This window comes from Vicugna pacos, chromosome 3 (assembly GCF_048564905.1).
Source record: "Vicugna pacos chromosome 3, VicPac4, whole genome shotgun sequence".
NCBI classification, from domain to species: domain Eukaryota; kingdom Metazoa; phylum Chordata; class Mammalia; order Artiodactyla; family Camelidae; genus Vicugna; species Vicugna pacos.
In genome coordinates this window covers 53,901,923-53,925,795 of record NC_132989.1, presented here as the reverse complement: position 1 = coordinate 53,925,795, position 23,873 = coordinate 53,901,923, and the positions used below count along the sequence as shown (strand labels likewise).

The 23,873-nt window shown below is 35.8% G+C and overlaps 1 protein-coding gene across 5 annotated transcripts in view; it reads left to right on the top strand.

The window, feature by feature from the left end:
- The window catches only part of RGMB (repulsive guidance molecule BMP co-receptor b), a 686,402-nt gene that overhangs the window by 448,402 nt on the left and 214,127 nt on the right, over positions 1-23,873 (top strand). The window lies entirely within an intron of this gene.

The following is a 23,873-nucleotide window of genomic DNA, read 5'->3' as shown; positions in this document are numbered from 1 at the left end:
CAGCAAGGAGCTTTCTGCTCTGTTATATTACAGCTCACTTATTTCCCTCCAAATATTAAACAATGCCAAGAAAACTTTTAGTTATTTGGGATGAGATCCATTTTCATTTTACTCTTGTCCTTTTTTGGTTGTGAGATGACAGTTTAATATTCCAGGCTCCAAACCAGAGCTTGGCAAATGGATTTAAAAAAAAAAAAAAAAGGTTAAATGCTGTAGGGAAGGAAAAAGGTGTGCAATTAATTTTCCACAAGAAACTGTATGACTGGTGTTAAAGATGACTGTGTTTATCATCTATTTATCTCATGTAATGGAATTTTCCAGGATACCATAGCACATAAGTAATTTTATTAGTTAACCCTTGGTTTTATTGTATAAAAATAGGCACTTTGTTATATCCCATTTCAGCATCTTTTTAAAAGTTGCTATTTAGTCATCTAGAATTAAGTGCATGATAATATGATGATTAAAAACACAACTTGGATCATCAAATTTGAGTTTAAATCTTACTCCTGACTCATAAATTGTGTCACCTTGAGAACGTTATTGAACCTCTCTCAGCTCTAGTTTTACCATCTTTAAAAGTGATGATATTAATACTGCTAAATTTATTGTGCTTTTCTGAGGATTAAGTAACATAAACCAAATGAAAGAGCTGCCACATAGTGATCTTTTAGTAAATAAGAACTCCTGTTATTATTGTTGTTAAATGAATATTCCGTTCTGAAGATTTGGAAAAGTTTCCTTTGCCAGGTCACCTTTTTGTTCACATACAGTGTTTTTCTGTTTTCTGTCCTATATTCCATTGCAAACAAATGTCAACCAAAATATGTAGATAACATCATAATTAGTTCAAAGAATTAAATAGAACATTTTACTCAAGCGATGGCTTTTTTGGATGTACATAACCTACATGATTGATAAAAGGTGGTCACTAAGACCGCACTCACAAGTTGCTCCATTACAATCCTCCATTGACACTTCAAGATACCAAACGGAAAAAAACTAATTTGCCCAGTTGCTGTTCTTAGCACCATACATGGTAGGGAAAGCAGTTAGTGACTTGCTCAAGGCCTTCTTTCAAATCCTGGTTTTAAAAAAATGACTATAGCCAGGAGAAATTACAGTTCTGAAAATGCTACGTGCTGTAGATACGTCTCTTTTACTTAAGGGAATGTTAAGTAAGTTTTGAAGTACATTCTTAGTGTAATGACCTTGGAAAATACCTCTAACACAATCTTCTCATGATTGTTCTATTCACCAACAATTTGGGGCATCTACTGTATGTGCCAGGCCCTTGGATAGCTCTGAGGCTGCAGTAAGAATTGAAACATTGCTCCTGACTCAAAGTTCACTGTCAAGGTGAGGGGAACTAGAAATTTATAGGCATTAACACACTAATGTGGTGTATGTAATAAGTTCCGTAATAGGGAAATTATAGAACACTCTAAGAATATATCTGCATTTGATTCCAGGCAAAATGTTGAATAAGCCAGGCTTTAACCAACCAATCAATGCTCATTAATTAATTACTAAGTGATTTGACACATTTTCTTCAAAAATCTATTGTTAGAGTTGGTAAATATTTAGCTAGTCAAGAATTCTGTTTCTCCTGATTATAAGGATTTGATTTCACATTTGATATTGAACTAATCTCTGCAAGTAAAATTATAACCAAAGTCTTTGGGGATTGAGGCTCTGGGTTTATATTTTTCTCTCAGTTTAGGGTATCTAACCAATGGCAAGCATTGAAATAAATGTGGCATGGATATGAAATGGATGCATTTCTACACATATATGTATATACCCCAAATACAATCTAATCAAAATACAACTAACTCTTCCTTAAAATAAGGCAATGGGTAAGTTACAAGTAAATTTTTTACAGATAATCACACACACACACACACACACACAGGTTAGGTGAAGGCATAAACTGGGCATGAGAAAAGTAGAAGAAAATTAAGAAAACAGTTAATTTTTATTAAGGCCTCAGTTAAGAAGCCCCCTTAAAGTCCATTACATGAGAATCTAAATATATAGTGCAATGAATTAAAAGCTGAGAGGAGTGAGTTTTGAAAATGTTCATCAATAGAATAGGGTAATGGAATATGTAGGAACCAGAAGAACTTAATTTTATTTTCACAAAGCTCTATTTAAAAACTAAAGTTTACTTAGACATCAAAATATTTTTCTACCTTTATGCAATATTTAGAAGAGGAAGATAAACTTTTTTCTGTAATAGAGTTATGAAAGTACCCTTAAAATACTCTCATAGTTTAAAGGCAGTATTTCTTTAGAGAACAACAGAATATAATTGGGACATTTGAGGACACAGGTGAGTCCAGATGACTTGAAACCTGTTGCATTAGAGCAGTTCCAAAGAGACAACTAGTGCTAGAAGTATCAGATACTTATGAATTGCTTCAGCCTTAAGACACCCTTGGGTTGCAAGGTTACACACAAATGAGATTAACCTCATGTGCCTTAAATTGTGACTATGCTCCAAAAAGAACAAGTAGTCAAGTATTTATCTCACTATAACCGAAAAGAACATCAATTAAAGATTTAGGATAAAATATTGGTTGCTCTGAGCTGTATTGAAAAAAGAAAGAATTTTGTTCTAAGAATGAGATTTAAATTATTTTTTCACCAACAAATACTCATTTTCTGTTACACTGCAAACATTGTACTTAATGTAATGCACAAACATGTTTCTGTCCTCAAGAAACTTAAAGTCTCTAGTCTTTAATTGCTATATATATATATATATATATTTCATACATACATACTCACAATTGTGCCCTGTGTGTGTGTGTTCACAGAAATTTACTCAATACCTAGACTATGCAACCATATTTTATTCGGTAAACTGGAGGTAGAGAATGGGCAGTTCCTCATATTTTTTTAAATTTGAAATTTAATTCAACTTTTTGGAACCATAACACTATGCTAAATTGTAAGGTACACTCATTCAAATTGATGGCTGAAATAAAATGGTGTTTTGGTTGGTAACTTATTGATATAAGCAGAAACCTCATTTTCTTGCATAAACTGTAGCTTTTAGAATGTTAGCTATTAACGTAGTATCATGAAGATGAAGTGGCTCCTAACGTGGATGGGCTCAGAATTGAATGAAAAAAAACAAATAACAAAATATGGAAGGATGAATAAATTTTGACTGGATATTCAGGGAGGGTTTTCAAAATTTTGGCTGAGATTTGAGAGAGGAGTTCAGAATTCCATGCATTAAAAAAAAAAGTTAAACAGTATCCTAGGAAGAGCATGCAAGATATACATGACATGGAGATCTGAAAACATGTGTGGCATGACTGGGAACTGGGAAACCAATGCTGTCCATCACAATTGAAGAGAACAGTATAGGGAGAGGTAGGAGAAGTGTTTTAGAAATGGTTTTAGGGAAAGATTTAAAATAGCTAGAATGATAAGCTAAAGATATGGGTTATGCTCTACAAAAAGGGAGAAACCACATAAGTTTTTTAAACGTAATTATTTCATAATCATGGCTGTTTTTTGGGGTAGGATGAAGTGGGAGTGGGAAGAGAAGAAAAGCAGAACCAACTACAATGTTAGCACAATTTTCCTGGGTATGAACAATGGACACCTCATACTAGGCCTGAGACATAGTAAACTTCAATAAATATCTGTGAATGAATGAAAAAAATGAATATAACTAAGTGAGTGACAGTGGAGATAAATTTAAGAGTCATTACTCAAATAAAACTTGTGTGATTTGGGAAGTATTTAATACAAGAGGTGGAGTGATAGGAAAAAGTGATGACTTCAAGTTTCAGGATAAACTAAGTGGGTAGCTTAGTATTGCCATTACCTGAGATGTGGAACTAAGATAAGAAGATGGTTATGGGGAATGGTGAAAGGCTGTGAGATGTTGACAGAATTTTACAGTGTATTGAGTTTGAGCTGATACCTTTATGAAGATGTACCATATTAAGTGTAAAATCAATATCTGGAGGTGACAAAGGAACTAAGAGCAAGAGAAAGAGTTAGGAAGCATCTGTTGTTAGGTTAGGTACAGAAATCTTGAGATTACATCAGAAAAAAAACACAACATAAAAAAATAAAAAATAGATGATTGTCACAGGTTGGGTTCCCAAGAAACCAGGCTCTGAGATGGAGATTAGTGAGCATGATGTTTATTAGGGAGTGTGCTTGGGATCAACAGACTGGGAAAAGAGAGAGGTCAAGGGGGGATGCAGTCTCAGTGGCAGCTTCAGGTAACTCTCCAGGGTGTTCTGAAGATGGAATGACCTTTTAAAGCTGCCCCAAATCGAAGCAGAGACTGGGCTTTATACCTCTGTGCCAATCAGCCACTGGAAGTAGTTGCCCTCAGAAGGAAGCATGGTCTTTGGCTAGGTGTCTTTTTTCTACAGAAATTCTTTACAGGTGCCGATGGTTGTGGTCTATCTTCCGACAGTACACCCAGTAGCAGTGGTCATGATTACTTCTTACCAGAAAGGTGTTCTTGGTGGCACATCACACATCTGCCAGGAAGGGTAGGAACAAAATTTTGTAGGAAACTCTACATTAAAGGAACTGGATAGTGAGGGGTGCAAGACAGCAATTGTTTCTGGGGGTTAAGAGAAACACTGGGATATAGGTGCACTCTAGAAGTCAAGATTCAAAAAGGAAGCGAAACACAACAGATGGAATATCTGCAGAAAACAAGTTTAAAGAACAGGAAAAAGACACAGGATTTGGCGTAAAAATAATATTTTTTAATGTTACTATGCACTAGGGGAGATGTTTGGCCGTAAGTGATCATTGTTGAAAGCAGAGAAGATGGGAAGTCAATATGCTGAGAAAGAAAATAAAAAGCAGCTATAGAACACGTTCTTCTCTTTCTATCAAAATCAACTGCTGAGTGAGAGGGTGTAGCTCAAGTGGTAGAGCGCATGCTTAGCATGCACGAGGTCCTGGGTTCAATCCCCAGTACCCCCTCTAAAAATAAATAAACTTAATTACCTCCCCCACCTCCACCAAAATAAAATAATTTTTTAAAAAAAGTTCACCTGCCATTACTAATCTCCTGCACTGATCTGGTTTCATTCAATACAAAAAGTAAAAATGCTAAGACCCAGAAAAACAGATTAATTAAATTGGCTCAGCAATATGTTCATTTCAAATGAGAAGATGTATCTAATGAAAATGAATTTTCTTTATTCCTGTGAATTTTCTGGTAACAGTCCCCTTGAAAAGCACCAAGTTATGTTTCATTTAAGATGTTCAAGAAATGTCTTCCTAGATATCCACTTAGAGTCCTCATATTCTCCAAGCAACTTTCTGGTCTGATAAACTTCAAGATATTTTCCAGATTAAGTGTTGGATAGAGTGAATGTTTTTGTCTGGTTGGAAGCCCAGTTCTATGGTGATGCATAAATAAATACCCTTATTTAAAATTGAATATTGCTTGACAGCATTCTTGACAGCATCTTGCTAAAAGCAGCCCAAATGTCTTAAAGAAAGATAAAAGACAAAGAAAAATTTATTCACCAATTATTATATTCAAGATACTTTTTTAGATGTTTGCATACAATATGCCAGTTGTCTTCACTCCAGTTCTGTGAGCTAGTCTCTGTCTTATACAAAACCTTTCTCTGTTTCATTTTTCCAAATAACATGCCCAATGCATACTCTGTATGGAATAGAACTAGAATTTATTAAATGACTGTCTGATTCATTCATTCATTCAATAAGTATTATTAAACTTCTGCTTTTCACATTATTGGAACTCAAATCTCTTTGATAGCAAAGTTCATATCCTAAATTTTTAGTTACATGATGATTTTCACTTTCATCTATTTACTTTTATACATGACAATCTTTTAAAATCAAATTCACAAGAATCCAGAACAACTTACTGCAGTGGCTTCTCAGACAGTATATAGTGCACTTTTCCCTATTGTTCACCAATGCTTCATTAGCTTGAGTGCTTCATAAAGGTAAAATAGAAGTATTTAAGTAATAAATAGATTAAGGATTAATTCTCTAGATAAGCAGGTATTTTTATGATCAGTATATGACTTAATATTTTTCTCCAAGGAATGAGACATATTTGTAGAAATTAAAAAAAGATTTTCTTGCATCTGTCCCACTTGGTGCAGGCAATCTGTCACGAGCAGTTACCCTAGGGGGATAAGCATATCTGACTAATGAAGCTGGCACCCTTCTTTCATTGTTGCATGCTCACACTGACCACTAGAGGAGGAACATTATACAGCTGAAACCTTAAAAAATACACAGACTTTCCACCTAGGACTGGTGGTGAAGTTTAAATACATAATTACTGGTAGAACTAATACTAAATGAAGGTTAAAAATGAGAGATTACTGTATGCTCTGACAATGTAGATACGGGACAGTTATTTTTCAAAAGGACAAGGGAAATGAAGAGAACAAATGAAGAAATCATAATTACTTTTATAAATAATATTGGTGGTGATAGCATTTGCATTGTTATCCTGAGACAATTATACATGTGAAATAAAATAAAGGAAATTAAAAATCATGGGATATTCACAGCCCACCCACTAGCAGACAAGTGCCTGCCATGAGACTGGCTGGACCCCAGCCCTACTCACCAGCAAGCCTGAGCTTGTTTCAGGACCAGCCTCACCCACCAGCAGGCTAGCACCAGCTTTGGGACTGGTTGGATCCTGACCCTGCCCACTGCAGGCCAATGCAAGCTTTGGGATACCCTGCACCCTACAGCCAGCTGTGTCAGGCACCAGCCCCACCCACCAGAGATCCCAGACCAGCTCTGGGTCTTGCAGCCAGGGCCCAGAACCCAGCTCTGCCTGCCAGTGGACTGGCACTAGTCCCAAGACCTGGCTTCAACCCCAGTAGGCATCACTAGCTCTGGGGTCTTCTAGACTCTGCAAACAAGTGAGACAGCATGAGTCCCAGGAGCCCCTGGGGCTCTGTACCCAGCTCTCTTGTGACCTGTCCCAACCAAACAAAAGCCAGCAGCCACTGCACAAAGCAGGGCCCATCAACCAACTGGACCAGGGGCCAACCAAGCCTGCTAGACCACCCACAGTATTCAGCCCACCACAACAGAAGGACGCATGCAGCCCACGTGAGGGACACCCCTAGAGCATATCACTCTGGTGATGTGAGGGGAGAATGCTGCTGGGATGCACAGGATATCTCCTACAAAAGGCCACTTCTCCAAGGATGGGAAAGATAATTAACCTACGTTTAACTGGGGAAAAACCCAGCAAGTTAGGCAAAATGAGGAACATATTCCAAAGGAAGGAAAATAAAACCCCAGAAGAAGAACTAGGTGAAATGGAGATAGGCAATCTACCCGAGAAAGGGTTCAGGTAATGATTGCAAAGATGATCAGAGAACTCAAGAGGAGAATAGATGCAAAGAATGAGAAGTTGAAAGTTTTTAACCAAGAGTTAGAAACAATATATATATATATATAATATTTATATTATATATTCTATTACATATATTCTAATATATATTTATATTTTATTATATATAAATAGAAAATATATGTCAATATAAAAAATAGAGAAAGAACAACCAAACAGAGATAGAGAATATAGTTAACTGAAATGAAAATACATTAGAAGGAATCAAAAGTAGACTAAGTGATGTAGAGGAACGGATCACTGAGCTGGAAGACACTATTTCATTGACACAGAAGAAAGGAAAAGGATGAAATGATGACAGTTTAAGAGACCTCTGGATCAACATCAAGTTCACTAATACTTGCATTAGAGAGGTTCCAGAAGGAGGAAAGAGAAGAGGGCTGAGAACATTTTTGAAGATATAATGGAAAGGAAACAGACATTCAAGTCCAGGAAGCACAGAGTTCCAAACAGCAGCCACTATGGAAAATAGTATGGAGGTTCCTCAAAAAACTAAAAATTGATCTACCATAAGATCCAGCAATTAGATTCCTGAGTATATATCTGACGAAGAAAACACACTAAATCGAAAAGATACATGCAACACAATGTTCATAGCTGCATTATTTACAGTTCCCAAGATATGGAAGCAAACCATGAATCCATCAAGAAGTGGGGTGTGTGTGTGTGTATACATACATATATATGTGTGTGTATGTGTGTGTGTGTGTATATATATATGTATCTATATATATATAGTGGAATAATACTCTGCCAAAAAAAGAATGAAATTTTGCCAGTTGCAACATGGATAGACTTGGAGGGTATTATACTTAGTGAAATACTTCAGTCAGGGAAAGACAAATATTGTATGATATCACTTACATGTGGAATCTACAAATAAACTTGTAATTACAACAAAGACAAAACAGACTTACAGGCATAGAGAATAAACTAGTGGTTACCAGTGGAGAAAGGAAAGAAGGGGGAGGGAGGCAAGAAAAGTGTAGAAGATTAAGAGGTACAAGCTACTATGTATAAAACAAGATATATTATACAGCACAGAGAATGTACCCTGTGTTTTATAATAACCATAAATATATGTAACCTTTAAAAATTGTGAACCACTAAATTGTACATCTGAAACATATAATATTGCATAAATACATAAATAATAAAATGACAAAAATATACAAATTTCATTAAAAATATGGCATATTCTAATTCTGTGATCCCTGTTTCCTTGAAAAGTAGGATTCTCAATGTGAAATGTAATACAGATAAAATATAAAACAAATTAAAGAAATGTGTATTATAAAATTTTAAAAGTATTGGTATGAATTCATGAGATATTTTATCTTTAGATACACTTAAATAATATATATGTGCATATCTCTATAGATGATACATATAAAATGTATTAGCTCTGTCCACTAAAAAAATTACATCAACTCTCAACACTGTAAAGATGTAGAAACAAAGATCTGGCATGTTTTATTGAGCCAACCAAATATTATATGCCTCCCAATTAAAATGCAGAACACCATCTGTAGTCTTGCATTAGGGGTCAAAGCTGAGGTACATTTGGGATAAAGGTCATGAGTTTGACTTTGACATGCTTTGTGCTACACGAGTTGAACAGCATAGTAACTATCTGCAAATACGAGACTGAGTTTTGTAAGACTAGAATAAATATTTGTGGTTTGTTCTTATGGTGCGGTAGTTGAGATAATACAAATTAATGGTTTGTATGCTAAGAGAAATAGCAGAGGTCTAAGATAACAAGCCATTAGAAATCATCAAGAATGAAAACATGGATATATAATAATAAAGGAAAGATCCATTGCAAATTTCAGAGGAGATATTTAGGAGAGAGAATAAAATCATGAGAGTCGTGTAAGGAAAAAGTTTAAAGAAGCAAATTTCTTGAGGTATCTTTTTTCAGCCAAAGACATAAACATAGTGATCAGTTCTATGGCCTTATAGTAAAATGTTAATAATAATTGCATCTTAAAATTGTAAAAAACAAACAAAAGGTGTTGGAAACTTCATTTGCACTTCAAATTTAAATAACAGCTACAAAAATAAAACCTTTGCAAATGCACATTGTGCAGTTGTTAACATTCCCCATTTTGCAGAGGAGAAAACTGAGACATAGAGATAACAAGTGACTAGAAATCCCAGTTAACTGATGGAAGATGAGAATGAAGCCAGTTTTTAAAAAGCATTAGCATTGAGGTATATTTTTTAGAGCACCCTACTGTATACTTGAACACTCTGAGTAGAATATTGAAGAATTCTTTTATGTATATTTATCAATTATCAGTATCCATTTAAGAAGAAATGACAAATTTACAGCATGATTCTATGTTTTTAGGCAACACAAAGGAAACATCATGCTAAGATTGACAACAGAGGGTGCCCTCCACTTTGAGCATAAGATGCATTGACTAATCATTTCCTGAATCATTACTAAGTGATGCTTCATAAAATTCTTGGCAACTGAGTCTTTTAAACTGCAACAGATGTGAAATAGTGAGTAATATACTTCCGTATTTTTCTCCCTAAAGGCAGTTGAAATTCAAATAATCAAAGTCAAAGCAAAGGCAAACTGACTATACTTAATTAAATTTCGATGCCAATGGAAACCCTTATACAGTATCTGGAGATGTTAACAAAGAAAGCTTTGCAAAATAAAATCAGCAGGTACTTGGTGTTAACTGATTTCCAAGTCAGGAGTGAGGGGCACAAGGAATAGAAAACCTTTAGGCTGGTGGTAACAACTGGCTTCCAGAGAAATGTCATTCTTAGCAAACAGTACGTTTGCTAATTGCTTATTTTAGATTTTTCCACTGAGCAGTTACAGATTCCCTGTATAATTTATTAGGAAAACATTTACTTAAACCCTCCTTGACTTTTCAGTGAAATAACAATAAAAGGCATCACCTCTGGTACTTGAACAAAATACTTCCAGCAAAATTATTCTATATTTACAGTAAACTAATTTCTCATAAAGGATCAAAGTCTTCATGTAGGGAAAAAATAACCAGCCATTTTCTGTATGGCTTATAACAGATGCTTTTCACAAGCAAAATGAAGTATAGTATCTACAGATTTCAGATGAAGACCTTACCGAAAATAATGTGGACGTTTGGCAAACTTCCTGATTTCCCCAGGAGGCACATGCCCAAAAGACCATTGCAGTATTTGTACGTCATTCCTAATCCTCCTACCATCACCACCCTCCCCAAACACACACACAAAGCAGTGGAATCTTTAAATCTTTAAAATATTACTAGAATCTTTGACTAAGACCTGAAGTTCTGGGAGCTTCCTCAGAATTCCTGGTAGCAATTTTTCCTAACTAGGTCTGTAAATTTTATATTATGAACTGTGTCAAAGCGAGACCATCTCCATATCTGATCCTTGTGCCTTACAGAGTCAAAACATTGAATTTCTATTAATTTCAGATTCCCCCAGACATACGTGTCTGTACACTAGTGGTATAAGTATCTCTTCAGGAAATAGAGCAGAGATTCTCAACCTTTCCAAGGACAGGGTTTTCATTTTAATATCAAAAAATTTGCAGACTCTGATCATGCTAGTAGTTGTATTTGTACTGTCAGATAATTAAGGACTTGCATTGATGACAAAAAAGTTAATAAATATCCAATATTATTTTAATGATTTCTATTTTATTCATAATAATAGCACCTATAAACACTTGAAAAAATAGTATATTTCATAATAATGAGACTTGTTCCATTATAATTTGCAAGTATTATAAAACAAGTAACTCTCTATTCCCTGACTTTTAATTTTCCCATTCTTTTGTCAATAGCACTGGTACTATTTTCCAAAGAGTTCATTTTTGCCGTAACATCTTTTATGTCACAGAAGAGAATTCAAGGGGGACATAGCATTATAGTAAGAAACAAGACTGTTTTTCTCACTCAATTTCAGTGGCTCCACCAAGCCTCCTGCAGACCTAGGCTTAAACAGGCCAGCTGATCCTTTATGATTTTTCACACATGCTACTTCTCCTATCTCACTAATTGTAACTAATTACATGCATCATTAATTTAGTAGCTGAGCTCTTCATCTGGGTACATCCAAGGTTTCTTGACCCAATTCAGTCCCTCCCCAGGTTGTACCTACCACTACGGTTCCAGTTGAGCCCCAGTTTTCTCTCCTGGACAATGATCATCTTTAGTCACATTGCTGCCTGAGTCACCTTCCTAGGCACAGGCTGCATGCAGTCACAAAGCCCAGTGCATACTCACGTGAGCCCTTCCCCTCTACTTCCTTTTCACCACGTATTGCAAGACTTAACTACCCTGTGAGCACCAAAGACTCAGAGCAAATGTAACTTCCACCATGAGGCTGCTTCAGTATCTCTCAAAGTATTTGCTGTCACGGAGTTTACGTTTAAGGTCACCTAAGCAAATCATTTTAAAACAATGTGATATCTGTGATTATACTTTGCAACCAACACAGGGTAGGGACTGTATCATAATTACTACAGTCTATTCAATACGTGTACTTTAGTGGTTGTCAGTAAATATTCCTCTATCAGAAGGTTTTAATAGCTCTCTCAGAATGTATAAAATCAAGTTCAAGGGCCTTGGTTTATCAAAACCCTAAATAAGTGGGCCCTAATCTATCTTTTCACTCATATCTCTCTACCTTTAACTGTACACCTGCCTAACCATTTTACTAGTAATTACCACACATTTTAGAAACATGGCTTTATTTTCTATCAAAAATATTTTTTACTTTCATAGAATGTTGTCATTATTTCTTTTTATGATATCCTTCCTGATCCCTATTCACCTCCATCCTCTAAGCTTTCTGACTGTGGAAGTCCTTTTCATCTTTTATACACAGTTAAAATGTTACTCCTCCTGTGGAAACATCTTCAATTTACTGTAAGAACTAATTGTTTTTTTTTTCTCTTGTGCCTCAGAACACATCACATACACTTTTTTTTAAAACAAGAAACACAGGACAGTCTATGTCATACTGTGGTAACAAATAGAGCCTAAAATCTCAGCATTTGTCCCAGAAAAATTTATTCCTTGCTTACAAAAAACCTGATGTGAGTCTGGTCGTTTCCTAGGGTAGCTGTTTTCCATGAAGCGATTTCATTTGTCACTAGGAAACTTCCAAATTGTGTCTCTGCCATGGCACCAAGAGGCTTCCTCAGTCACCTCAAGAGAGGAGGAGAAGCTGGGGGGTTTTGCAGGAGCTTTTTATGCCTTGGCCCAGAAGTGATGCTCTCAGAATCCATGGGCAAAATTAGTCATGTGGTCCAGCTTAATGCAAACGGGCCTACAGAAGAGGGGATGACTGGTTGATAGTGAGCACTTAGGTTAACTATGAGAGGGACTTGCTCACATTATAGATATTATGTACTTACTTGTCTTTTGTTAGACTCTGAGTTCCTTGAGGGAAACCCATCATCTTCATTTCTGTACCCCAGAACTTTAGCCAGCACTGTGACATCAATGAGTTATTGTTAGACTGAAGTGAATTAAATCCTAAAGGAAATAAGGTAGTATTTACCTTTGAGGAGAAGAAGCAAATTCTGTTCTCCGATTTCCTTGTTGTGTTACAGTCACACAGCCATGTAAAGGACACTGTAAGTTTAAGGGAGTGAGCAAGGACTATGAAGCCTGACTTCCCAGCTTCAAATCCTGGCACTCTGACTTTTTAGCTCCATAGCTTTGGGAAAATTATTCAGTATGTACGTCAGTTATCTCAAAAGGTTGCTATAAGCATTAAATGAATGAATAAACGTAAAATGCTAGAACAGTGCATAAATAGTAAGTACTCAACATCTTATGTATGACTATTCATTTATTTACATGAATAAAACTCTAACATTTTCCAATTGTTCTTAAAGAAAAATCTAAGTTTTTATGTTCTACCAGGATCTATATGACCTGGCCCTTACCAGCCTTATCAACCTCATTGTCTGCTATTTCCCTATTTATTAATGATGCTTCAAGCATTTTAATCTTTTGTTTGTTTGTTTTGATTTGTTTTCTTGCTTGTTTATTTGATCATGTCAAATTAGCTTCTGCTTTCAGGCTTTTGAATATATTGTTGCCCTGGGTTACTAAAGTCCCCCCCAGAACCACAGGTTGGCCCCTTTCCTCTTTAAGATCTCAGATCAAATGCCGTAACATCAGAGAATTTTCCCTGATTACCTCATCTAAAGTTGCCAACTACTCCACTCAGTCATTCTCTAATACATCTCTTTGTTTTGTGGTCTTCATAGCATTTAGCATGACTTGTAACTATTAAGGTATGAGATCAAGAATAATTTCTGTCTCCCCAATATATGAATTTGCTTAATAAATATAAGTATAAATGACTGGTTTATACATTTATTTACCAATCACGTAGGGAACATTACCATGTATTCTTTATAAATGCTTAGAGTGAGACATGGTTGATTTTTAGAAACTGTAGTTGTAGGCTAGGTCAGACAGAGCTCAGGTAAACTGTGGATGTTCTGATCCCACCAGACACTCACACAGTAGATTTTGCCTCTCATAGTCAGAGGGACTAACAACTAACGCTCAGTCCTTACATTGCATTTTCAGCATTATACATGTTTTTAAAGAGTAGAAGAAGTTGCCACATGAAATATGATAATGGTTTTGTTACTTTTTAAAAACATAGATACTGCAGATACTAATAGTGCTGGAGAGGATGATGGGACGGCTGTGGGTAAGCAGTCATGTAACATGTATCATATAACACCCAAGCAGAGAAATTCACTCCAAATTTCCTACATATCTTGCTTGAAAAGTTTACACTGAATTAATTCTAAACACTTTATTAAGTAAAAAATTGTGTATAATTTAGAAGTCCCTTATTTTAAAAACACAAATTATATAAACTTGTCAGGAATATAATGTGTCTAATAAAAGACTCTATATTACCTGAATTAAATGCAGAAGCATTTTAATACCTATCCATCGAATCTACTTCTGTGTCGCCTATGAAAGTGATGAACTTATGGTGATTAAAAGGTGATAATGTTTTAAGATTGTTGAAAAGATAATTACAATATAGTATAGGAGAAAGTACCATGACTTAAAAATGAGGTGACTTGATTATTTAACCTGAGATCAGCCATTACAGCTTGTTTATAAAATGTCTAGGTGGTCTTTACGGTCACTTCAAAACCCCCAGCTTATAACAGCAGTATCTATCATTTATTGAATCCTTATTGTACTACTATTAACATTTAATTCCTAATACAGAAACTTTTATAGGTGGCAGAAATTTTCATAGGTGCTTTATGTATTTCATTTATTCCCAAAACAAACACTATGAGGTAGGTGCTATTATTATCTCCATCTTACAGATGAGAAAATTGAGACACAGAGAGTTCGAGCAGCTTGTCCAAGATTACGTGGCTAGCACTAAAAAACTCAGTCTGATGCTCTTGCCCCTCTTGACCACTAAGCTCCACTTCCTTGCTAAGCATGTCACCCACATTATCTTATTTAATATAAAATATTGTCGTGGTTTTAACTGCAAGTACTTGAATAGCCAGCTAAAACTGATTTAAACATTAAGCATATGTGTTATTTTATATAAAAGAAGTTTTCCAGAGTGGTGATATCATCAAAGGTTCAGACTCCATTTTTTCGTTGTGCTGTACTCTGTGAATGAGTGATCCCTCCTTCACGGTCAGGACTGAAGCAGTTGCAGACATCACACTTGAGCATGGCCACACCAGGAAGACTAGCTCTTTTGTCCATGAATAGGTTTGAGGGGGAAAGAACCTTTCCCAGAAGATAATGTGGCATTTCTCTCAGTTCAAGGAACCAGGACTGGGTCATATGGCCTTAATCTGACTAAAGGAGGGCTGAAAAAGCAGGGATCTGACATTTGGAGCCTCTAGAGTGAGAGACAGACTGATAGAAAATGAGTGTGTATGTGAAAGAGAGGGAGCTTGTGCAATGTGGAGGAAGGCAAGCTGGAGAGGATGATAGGAGGGCTGTGGGGAAGCAATCAGCAGGTCTACCATAAGCAAATATCATTATCCTTATTTCACAGGTAGAAAACAGACTGCAAAAAGCTAAAAACTTGCACAAAGTTACTTAGTTGGTAAGGGACAAAGTTGGATTCAAATCCAGACTGTTGTGTTACAGTGAGAAGTCTAACCCCCATACTGCTGTACTGACTCCATGTTAGCCCATAATGTTTACGTGCATTTATTCAGCTAATGCACTGGTGACTCCTGCTTTGGTTTTTAACTTGATATCTTCATGTTATATTCAGCTTTCTCTTCTCACAAAAGTCGTTTCATCTTTGATTGTTGCATGAAACTTAGGTTCCATTTTGTCAATATTCAACATTATGGCTCTTAATATTTTTGAGTTCCTAGACTTGTATCCTGCAGTAGCTTAGAGAAAAGGTACAGGAAAAGCTATGTATTGAAGGCTCAGTTCTGCATTGCCTGTGTGACTGCAACTGTCATGTCCTTTTAATTTGAAAAAAACTGCACAACATGAAACAGCATAGATGTTTAAATAAGTTTTCATATTTATTTATTCTAAAATATAACCATATTATAAAGGCATATCATAAACTTATTATTCTAACTTAGAATTGTAGTACATTTCCTTCTAGACTTTTTTTTCAAAAATATTGTTACATAATTGGAATTACAGTCTACATTAACATTTGGTATCTTTATTTTTTACTTAACATTACAACAAAAATAATCTTATGCTTACCATATGTGCTTCAAAATCACCATTTAAATATGTAATATTTCATCAGTTAGAAGCATCTTAATCACACCCTAGTGTTGAACACTTGGTGTTTTCTGTTGTTTTGCTGTTACAAGCAATGTGTGACATGCATCTCTGTGCATATTTTGAATTATTTTCTTAGAGTAGACTCCTAGAAGTAGAAATACCAAGTCCAAGAATATGAGGGTATTTTTTTTCTTTTTCTTTTTCTTTTTCTTTTTCTTTTTCTTTTTCTTTTTCTTTTTCTTTTTCTTTTTCTTTTTCTTTTTTTCTTTTTTTTTTTTTGACTCTTCATAGATTCTCCCAAATTGCTTTCTGAAAGGAGGGAATCAGTTTACAGCATGATCAGTAATGTATGGGAACGCGAATTTCTGTGCTCTCACTCTCAGTGGGAAATACATTTCTAAGTTGATACATTAAAATGAGCCTAAATTTTGTGATGAGAAAGAGAGAAAGAGAGATTGAGAGAAAGAACCATAGATTCTAAGCACTGGAGCTTACAATTTAGGGGAGACAAAATAAACAGCAGTAACTGTTAATAAAACACTACTGTGGATGGAGAGTGGAAGGAGAAACTGTGGAGTGAGAGAAATGTATCCTGACTGTTGTGGAAGCTTGGAAAGGAGAACAGCAGTTGAAATACCTCTTTAAAGAGTGAGAAGAAAGACAGGTGAAGAGGGCATGCAAATTACAGGTATGAGCAAGAGCACAGAGGCTGAAATGGCAGAGCACACGCTGAGATATGCAGTTTGAGGTTTCAAGAGAATCAAGTGGGAGTGAAAGAACTGAAGAGAGAATCCTGGTGAAGTAGAAAATGTAAGAGCTTGGAGAGCATTATGTGACATAATAGGAGGCTTAAGTCTAATCCTACAGGTTATGGGAAACCACTGCATGATAGTAAGGAAGGGGTGGGGCAACAAATTTTTTTAAACCAGTGCTTTTCAGTGTGCAGTCTAGAGCAGCAGCACCAGCAGCACCTGGGAACATAAAAGTACAGATTCTCACATCCCACAGGGGACTTACTAGGTGAAAACACCAAGGGTGGCGCCTGGCAGTCGGTATCTTAACAAGCCCTTCAAGTGAGTCTGATGCCCAGTAAAGTCTACCTTAAGCTGATGTCTGGCAGCTGGGTAGAAGGTGGCTTTGATGGTGTAAGGGTGAATGCAGGAAGACCAGTCAGGAGGCTGCTGCAGAGGTCAAGTGGAGAAATGACATGTCCTGAACTTGTGCAGTGGGATTGAAGCCAATCAGACTGACTGAGTTTGTGTAGGAAAACTAGGCAAATTGAGAACTTTTAGCTGGGGGCAGAATCCTGGATATATAGATTCCAAAGGGAAAGGCTGAAGAAGAAAGCAAAGATACAGTCAGGGAGGTAGGAGAAGAAACAAGAGTTTGAGTGTCATGGGAGCCAAGAGAATAGTAGCCCAAAAATATAAAGACTAAAAAGCATCTACTGGATTTTGCAATTAGGGCACCATTTTTTACCTTAGAGAAAGCGATGTAGTAGATAGTTCTACATCTGGAATCAGACTAAAGAAAGATAAAAAGGAAATGAGGTTTACAAGAATCCAAGAAATTCTGGTATACCACTGCTTTGGAGAATGCTGAGTATAAAAAATAGGCGTTAGGTCTTGAGGCAGGCAAACATTTTCTGAAAAAGCCAGATGATAATATTTTAGGCTTGTGGGTAAACATTTTCCAAAAATAGCCAGATAGCAATATTTTAAGCTTGTGGGCATATGGTTTCTATGGCAAAGATGCAACTGTACCATTGTAGGGCAAAAAGCAGACAATATATAAGTACATAGTCGTGGCCCTTCCTGATAAAACTTTATAAAAACAAGTGGTGAGCCACACATTGGCAATCCCTGGGTTAGGCAATTGCTGTCAGAATTAAGGAAAGTTTTTTTTTCTTCTCTTACTTGGTTCACTTCTGTTGTTTTAAAGACGGGAAGGTAATACATTTATAAACCAGATGAAAACCATATGTAGAAATGGAGATATTGGAGGATATACTTACTCTTTTTTTTAACAATATTTACTGAACTCCTACTATGTTCCAAGTATTATTCTAGGCACTGTGACTTCAGGAATAAACAAGAGAGACAAAGTCACTGCTTTCAAGGAAGTCACAAGGGTCAACAAATAACACATAAATAAAGCACCCTAGAAGATGATAATTGCCATGAAAAACAGTGAAACAGGGTGACATTACAGACAGTGCCAGCTGGGTTACTCTGGGTCTGTAACAAGGACAGGCCTCTCTGAGGCAATTGCATTTAAGACTTGACTTGAATGGCTGGGAAATGCAGTAAAAAGAGGTGGTAACCAGCAGGAGAAATCCCTAATGTGGCTGAAGAAGAGAGGCCAAATGGAAGAAATGGGGCTGAATGGAGGAGAATCACTCATCCTAACAGACACAAAATAGGTGGAAAGGTTGGAAAGGTTGGGTCCATATCTCTTTTAGGTCATAGATGGAGGCAGCAAGAGGTTGAGGATTCATCTTGAGATTTCACGATGAACTAAGGAATAAGGATTTCCAACTAAAGGGTTAGGATGGAGTCAAATAGAGGGTTTGGGTTGAATCATGAATAATTAAGGGGAAAGGATAAGGAAAATCACAGAGTCAAGTAAAGAATTGGCAGGTGGCTGTGAAGTTCCGTCCATACTGGCTAAATCTATGAGAAGTTTCTGCTTGTAGGATGCACTTTCAGGAAGAGAGGTTTGAGGCATGTTCTGCAGAGCCTGTGGTGTACTTCAGACACACATAACCCTGCCCAAAGAACTATATCTATGTTGCATTTAAAGATTCAGTAGTAAAGAGTATAGATTTTCCAGAGAGGTGAGCTCATTCAAGAATGAGCTATGTTTCAGGAAATCCATTCAAAGAGCAAGAACTATGGGAGCAATTTAAATGTCCTAGCTTGGTCGATTATAATTATTAAAAGCCAATGAAATATAATTATTAAAAACCTATATAATATTCAAAAAATGTAGAGAAAGCTGCTGCAGGATACTGCAGCATGTGCCACAAAGCAGAGGGAGTGATTAACACTTGTTAGAGAAGAGGCATTATGGAAAATCACAAAATCTAAGAACGGGGAGAATCAGAACAGATCCAGAATATGACAAATAGGATAAGATAAAAAAATCAGGTCTTGGCTAGCTGGAAGGAATGCAGGGTTTCATACTCTAAACTCTAGGGGCTAAATGGGTACAAAGAACAGATAGAAATTCTGATCCCTGGAACCCAATTCCTCATCTAAGTGAATCTTGAGAATTGAGCCTCAGTTGGATTGTCTTATCTTGGAAGTTTTTATTTCAAGAAACTCAGAGATTAGGTTATACTTCCCCAAGTGCTAGCTTGCAGAGAATTGAAAAGAAAATCCTAGAGACAAATTCTAAGGAAATGTTGAAACAAAACGTTAGGCATACCATCAAAATAAGTCAACAATCTGATCAGTTAATAAAAAGAAGGAGAATTTAAAATCTGAGCCAAAGAGAAGTGTAACACAAAGAAAAAGGTCTTGAGTGAAGCATGGTAAAATATAAGAGAGTTACTTTCTCTGTCAGTATAGGGCAACTGTGGATTTTCTGGAATGTTTAAAGACTTGATGTAACTAGAAAAACAGCCCTGATGGTGAATAATTGGGTCCTGGAGGCATCCTGACCTCTCTGGCACTAACAGATATGCTGGCATCCTTGTTCAAGGAGTATTTCTACTTTTAGTCATAGGAAAGCCAGAATTTATTTTTAAAACTAGCTGGTACATTGGATAAGAGCTCTCTGTGTATACTGTTTTCATGGTTCCTCCATGTTTCTAGTAATAGAGCTATCCATCCTGCTACAAAAATTGGGGATGGGACTAGAAACAGACAGTGAATGGTAATTGATCTCAAAGATCATAAATTAACATAGCATTACTGACCTTAGGTAAGAATTTCAATTACTCCTAAGATTTTTCTAGTACTCCATAGAGATTTCCTGCCTATTCTAGAATGTTGATGATGTATCAAATTTCATTTGTGTATCAAAGGGACAATAAAACACCCTATATAGTGTTAATGAGATATATCAGTGTATCTCAAGGTGTGTTCAGTAGAATATTGGTACCATAAGATAATAATGGATATAAGGAACAAAAAGGCTTCTATAATAAAAAAAATCATGTTAACCATTGGATTCAATATAATTAAACATTTCCTTTATTACAGGACTTCTCAGAGCCACTGATATGCTAATTTTACTGTGGCTATCCAAAAAAGATACATAGAGTATTTATCAGTATGACTTGACCATGAAACACATTTTGAAAGTGCGGTTAGTTGGGTTTCTTTTCTGTAGAACACCACTTCATAAAATCTTTTACTTTTAATTTAAAAATGTTTTAAAAAATATGCAGTGTCACCTCCTTCTGTACAGAATCAATGTGTTGCTTGTTCAAGATTTAAAAACTCTAGAGAAAATTTTGCACATCAGCACAGGGAGATATGTACAAGGTATCCATAGTAGCCTTGTTCATAACAGCCCTACCTAAAAGTCTATCAACAGGAGAATATACAAATATGTTTTGATATATTGACATGAAAGGAAAATTATACAGCTATGAAACTGAAAAAGTAACACCTCACACAGCAACAGAGATGAATGTTAGAAACATGCTCTTTAGTCAAGAAGTCATATTTCAGAAGACTACATACCACAAGAAACTATTTTTATTAGATTTGAATATCAGCAATACTAAATATTCTAGTTAAAGATACATGCTTTTGTAATAGAACTATTTTTAAAAAGTAATGGGATGGCAAACACAAAATTTAGGGGGGGTCGAGGAAGGAAGAGGATTGAATAAAGAGGAAACACAGAGAGATAGAACAGTATTGGTATGTCCTAGTCCTTAATTGGGGAATTATTTATTATGTATTCATTTTATTTTATGTTGCTGTGGCTTTTTTGTGTGTATCAAATAGTATATACTAAAAATGTAACTTAAAAAAGCATCACCTGGTACATAATAGACACTCAATAAATAGTTATCTAATTAACAAAAATTATTATACCAAGTGGGCACCAAAGCAACAGAACAACAGCCTACTGGACATTTAGGTGTTTACTGGTGACCAATGTCCATAGAGATGATAAGATCACAGAAGCCTACGCACAGCCTTGAGGGTGATAGGACCTAAAAATGACTGAGATTAAATTTTCTTCCATCCCCAATGGAAGACTTAGAAACAGACTGAAGAATTTTTTGGTGAAATGAAGAAAAGTGATATTTCATGCACAGCTGGACTCATAGGCCTATATTCATACTTGTGAAACGTTTGCTTTTTAAAGCAATTATTGTACAGCAAATCCAATACCTAGTAACACAAGGCATTGAAATGGACAGTAGAATCCCAAGATCTGTGTGCTTTTTGGACATCAATTTCTGTATCATCATGTATTATAGTACTATAAATTACTGTTGGAGTCACTGAACCTCTTCCTTTTCTAAGACAGAGAGGTGTTCAGCCACAATATGCTGGATGGTGCCAAAACTTTAGCTGTTTACTCTAAGGACTAGAAACCACAACAGAACTAAATCACAAAGTTAGAAAGACATTGTTTTTATCGCAAGCATTAGATCTTCCAAAAATGTCTTTTTTTAAATTGAAATATAGTTGACATGTAACATTAGTGTCAGATGTGCAACGTGATGATTCAGTCTGTGTTGTTATGAGATAATCACCACAGTAAGTCTAGTTAACAGTCATCACCACACATGTTTACTTTTTTTTTTTTTTTTTGGTAATGAGAACTTTTAAGATTTACTCTCTTGGCAAGTTTCAACATAGATGAACTTGAGGGTATTATGCTAAGTGAAATAAATCAGAGAAAGACAAATACTCTGTGACCTCACTTATATATGGAATCTGAAAGAAAAAGTCTTTATTATTCATTAAGTAGAGGTCCTCAGTATCCAGTCTGTCTAATGCAGTGGTTCTTAGAGTGCAGTTTCCTAGACCAGCAACATTCTGTCACCTGGGAAGTGATCAGGAATGCAAATTCTTAGGCTTCAGCCCAGACCTACTGAATCAAAAAATCTGAGGGTGGAGCCCAGTAATCCGTGTTTGATCAAGATCTCCAGGTAATTCAGACCTTCTGCCCTAGAATAACTGAGAAATTCTCCCGTTAAGAATAAAGCTTTACTGATTAAAAGATTGTGTTAGCCAGGGCATTTCTGTGGTTCACTTATGTTTTTATCCTTTTTAAGTTTCTTAATTAAGAAAGAGTTCATCCAGAATGGCTTTCATTCTAACAATGACTCTTAAAGTCTTTTCTATCCTTTATCTGTTATACTAACTAAACACAATAGCATGACGTGAGAGCTTCTCAGGAATCACTGAGGAGAACTCCGTAGAGAAGGGTAAAGTAGCATTTTGAAACTAACCTAACAATAAATCAAGTACTTATATGACTTTCCCAAAGTCTCAGAGCTCTTTTGAGACAAAGGAGAAAAGATTTCATTGCTGTGTTTTCTATAAGAGGCTAATGTGAATGTGGATTTTTTTTTTAATGGCTAATGTTCAGGACAGACAATCTGTGAGAGCACTGGGATGGTTTGGCAATGAAGATAAGATCCAGCACAACATGGTGCATCCTCCTCTCAAAAACATTAAAGATTATCCAAAGCAAATATGGACATTTGGGAGATTTCCATGTGTAAAAGAAATCTCCATTTCCCTCAAGAGCTCTAACTTTGCAGAATAATTTATATAGACAATAAGGAATTCTATGAGGAAAGAATACAAATAGTTTACCACAGAGGGAAAATATGGATAAAACTTCTTGCCAAGAAAAGTTAGCTTCAAGGAATCTATAAATAAGGATTCAGAAAACGTGAAAAGCTGCTTTAAGTTTCAGGAAGTTCTCCAAAGTTCTAAAACAAAGATAGGAGAAAGAAGGATGGGATTTCTAAGTATCTATAAGGTAGATAGAAGGAAGTGGGCAGAATCTAAACAAATGATTTGACAATTAATTATGTACTACTTAAGATATCACCAGACTGAAATTCATTGTTCTTGAATATATTGTTGTTCAATATTAGCATTTGCTTCTGCTTTGTTTTCCCACCAAACTAATAGGCAAAGAAAGCAGTGTCATAGAAATTGTCTTTACTTTCTATCACAAGACATTCAGAGAAAGGCTGTAGTCGAGTGAATCATTGCAAACCAAATTATATTGCCTCATAGATAAAATGCTATGACTGAGGAATATGTTCCTATACAATCTTGTTGTCAGATACACCATAGGCTTGTCCAATAATGGGCCTCAAGTTCAAAGATACAAATATCAACCCCACTGATTTTCATAGCTGCCATCTTCTACAACTTTAGGACATCATTCTTACTACAGTCTATTTGAATAAAACTCCCTGAAGTTAAACATCACTATGGTCCTGGGTTATTTAGAATATGATCAAATTATAGGGCATTAGAACCAGAAGCATACAAAATCCATCTTATTTAATGCATCCATTTTGTCAATGAATAAACTGAAATTGCTGAAGTCACACAGTTACCTGGAAAAGCTAGAATTAAAGAATAGATTTTGTGACTCATGTCCAATAAAGACAAAACCTCTCTTCTTCCATCATAGCTTTTACTACTCTCTACCTTGCTCACTATATGTTCTAGCCACATTATGATGGA